At 49.8% G+C, this 3,648-nt stretch overlaps 1 pseudogene across 1 annotated transcript; it reads right to left on the bottom strand.

Annotated features, from left to right (window-relative positions):
* Positions 1-306: 306 nt before the first annotated feature.
* LOC103708223 (AT-hook motif nuclear-localized protein 18 pseudogene) lies at positions 307-2,397 on the bottom strand (annotated as a pseudogene). The gene has a single exon (XR_015974050.2). The product of XR_015974050.2 is annotated as an AT-hook motif nuclear-localized protein 18 pseudogene (transcript).
* Positions 2,398-3,648: the final 1,251 nt, after the last annotated feature.

Raw genomic sequence — 3,648 nt, 5'->3', positions numbered from 1 at the left:
TGTTATGGTTGGAGTTTGTGGAGCAGCAGTTAAGAAACCGATGCAGCTAAAAGTAACATATGCTTTGAAGACTACAAAGTTAAAACAGAAAGAAATCCCTAGAGCAGAAGTACATTGAATCATTTCCTTTCGGATAACTTTCTAATTTTCTCCTTTTTCTTCCTCAGTTTGCCTTTTTTTGGGTCTTCTAAGGGGTATTGAGAGCTACAACTCATTAAGATCTTGAAGTACTAAAACAAGAGTGTAAATTAGCTGTCGAACTGTACCAGATCGGAAGATGAAGCGAGACAAATGAAGAGAAGAAGAAGAAAAAAAAAAAACTCATCATTCTTCCATTATCTTCTTCCTCTACAGCTAGCTCGTTGTGTTGCGGCCACTCCTTTAAATTTCTTCATCAAAGTGAAACCACCAATAATTCATAGATTTGTACAAGCATCTTAAAGCAGAACAAAGATGAGTCATGCTATCAGCAACTAAAGAGAGAAAAAGCGAAGAAAAGAAAGCATCTAAATATAATAAAAACGAGAAAGAAGAAGAGAGAAGAAAGCCTTAATTCTCTTCACCCCGAACTGGCCTCATCTTGATCTCTTGCAAGGCTTCCATTCACAGCTCATCTTTGTAGAGTAACAAACAAGAGTAGCTTAGTAGAATCAATACAGCGGACGGCCTCCTCCGGCGGCCCAACCGTATGCATCGGTCGGCAACTGGACGTTATTGAGTAGATTCGGCGGCAGGCCATGGAAAAGATGCGTGTTGGGGTCAGGCAGCAGCTGCTGCTGCTGTGGCTGCTGCTGCTGCTGCTGCTGCTGCTGCTGCTGTGGTGGTGATTGGCCAACCAGTCCGGGGGACCCGAGAGACCCCGGGACCGGTAGAGGCTCCTCCTCGTCGAGGGGGAGCCTCTCGTAGACGGCGTTCCCGAACGACGCCGCCATTATAACCACGGGGCCCGACGCGATCAGGGCCCCGAGCACGCTCCCGCCCACAACCTGCCCCTGCCCGCCGGCCAAGTAGATGGTGAGGCCGGTCGCGGCAGGGGGGGCGGGCGGGGGCAGAAAAGATCCGGAGAGCGAGAGGATCTCGAACCGGCCGTGGAGCGCCACGACGGATCCGGGGGAGGCCGGCTGGCGGAGGGTGACATTGGTGACGGTGCCGCTGCCGCCCAGGATACAGACGCCGCGCTGGCGGCGGCGAGCGAAGGTGGAGACGCTCTCGGCAATATCGCACCCACCGGCGATCTCCATCACATGCGACCGCAAAGCGTTGGCACTGTCCCTCGTGATGATGATCGGCGGCTTCGGCCTGTTCTTCGACCCGGCAGGCCGGCCGCGGGGCCGTCGTGTGATCTCCCCTTCTCCACCACTGCCTGTCTGCGGTGCAGGCACCAGATCCTTCCCATCTCCGCTGTTAGCTCCATTATTGTTGTTATCATTGTTGTTATCTTCGAGCTCCCGTTTCTTGCCTCGGTTGATGCCAGTGTGCTCCTCTTCTGCCTTGGGCTGCTGCTGCAGCAGCGGCGGCTGGAGATGCGCGAGGTGCTGCTGGTGGTGGAGATGGTGGAAATCTCGGGTGTGGAAAGGGGGAGGTAGGTGGTGGCCGTGTGCAGAAGCTGCTACCGGATCCATTCTTCCTTAAATTTGTTCTTCTTCCCTTTACTTTTTTCTCCCTCTTCCTCAATTTTCTTACAAAACACAAGTGGGCTAGACACCTACGAAATGGAACAGTGCAACAGAAGCAAAGAGAACTAAAGAAAGAGGCCAAGAAGAGGAAGGTGGAGCAGATAAGTAATCAGTGGTCGGGGAATTCGATTGATTAAGAGAGAAGGGAAAGGCTAAAGCGGATGACGGCTGTCTTCCCTTCTCTTTTTCTTTGCCTTTTCCCAATCAAGCACTACTACATGCTCGACCGCTGCTTGACAGAGCTACAGAATTCCCAACCGAATCTCGCCGCCACCTTTCCATTTCCTTTGCTCCCCCCTTGTTGGTGGTGTAGTTGTTCTTTGGTGGCTGGAATTGTTGGAGGAGTTTAGGGGGGATGGGGAGTTTTAGAGCTGGGTTAGGGTAAGGGTAGGTCAAAAGAAGGAAGGAGGCGATGGGTGAAGGTCTTTTGGGTTATTGGTTTTGGTTTGGATGGCAAAAGACAGCGTGCATATGGGCGGTGGATGGGCCCGGCCCCTATCTCTCTCTCAGCCTCCCCTCTCTGTCTTCCCTCTCCCCCAACTCTCTAACCCTCACCTCATCAACACCACCTCTCCCACTTTATATATCTTTCCATCGCCTCTTGAACTCTTATCTCTTCTGTCTCTACTCTCGCAAATCTCTTCTCAGTTCTCCTCTTGGGCAAGTAGGAGAAAGCTCTCTCCTTTCTTCTTCCTCGGTCCAGGGTCAGTGTTGGTAGATCGCAAGCGATCCAAAACTACCCCTATCTTTCTCTTTATTACGTTCCTACCCCTACCTGAAAACCGCTGACTGCGGCCGGGTTCGACGTCGCAAGCCCCAGCGTGCGCCCCACGTCGTTGAATCGTAGAGCAGTGGCATTGTCATGATTAATTACAATGTACGAGGGCATTTAGGTCATTTGGACCCAGCGGCTACACATGTGGCTCGCTTTATTGAAATGATCCAGCGAGGTCCGGCGTTGTCCTAAGGCTCGAATCTCGAACCGACTCATGAATTGCGGGGGGCCCACTACGTGGCGCGCTGCCACGTGACAGATTTCTGGCCGTCCATCGGGATCAGAAACTCCCAGTGGGTCTGACGAGCGTCCATAACGGACGTGACGTCTCGATCACCGCCGTCCGACACCTCAAAGGATGGATTGGTGTATCAGCAGGCGGGAGTACCGATTGGACGGCCGCTGATCCACTGCTGCTGCTCCCATTTAGTGCTCCCGGCATCACACGTGCCGAGGCGCCCGTGCGGGGCGGGGCGTGGAACTGCCGAGTATTTGGGCTTTTTAAATCGCCACATACGGAGACCTTTACTTCGGCCGGGGAATTCAATGGGGGAAGTACGCTGGGACACGGGGGGGAGATCTTCCTTGGGTACAAAGAAAATCTAAGCTGAATGCCCTGTGGATTTTTTTTCTTTGACTGGATTGCCCTTGGAGGACACAGCGAATGGTGCAGGATAGAAGGGAAAGAGTGTGAATTGGAATGGTAACATGCGGACGAGGGGAGGGGTAATTATGGAAGGATGAGAAAGGGAGGGGTAAGGTACTATCCTAGGAGGCTAGGACTGGGGCTATGTAGTGCACACAGAACATTAGGTTATTGGCAGGGAGCGAAGGAGTGGCTCAAGGCTGATATTGCAAAAAGGAATGTATGGTGATGTTGACTAAAAAAAGCTGTGTAAGAGCTATATAAATGCAGTAAAAAAAAAAAATCCAACAAATTAGATTAATTGATAAACTGGGTATTATCAATTTGATAAATTTAGTAAAAAGCAATTAGAAGATAAAAAATATTATACTAATATAAATTCTCACAAAAATACCTCTAAATAATCAAGATTAGGTAAATTGCCCTTTTCATGAACATAACTGTATAGATATCAAATCTAGCTTTCCTAGCCAGTTATATATGCAATCTATTATTTATATATTTATATGTGTTTATGTGCATATATATTTATAGAATGCATAGAAATATAT

Source organism: Phoenix dactylifera, chromosome 16 (assembly GCF_051530095.1).
Source record: "Phoenix dactylifera cultivar Ajwa chromosome 16, Ajwa_hap1_PhDact_Kaust_v1.1, whole genome shotgun sequence".
NCBI classification, from domain to species: Eukaryota; Viridiplantae; Streptophyta; class Magnoliopsida; order Arecales; family Arecaceae; genus Phoenix; species Phoenix dactylifera.
This window is presented reverse-complemented; position numbering and strand designations above follow the sequence as displayed.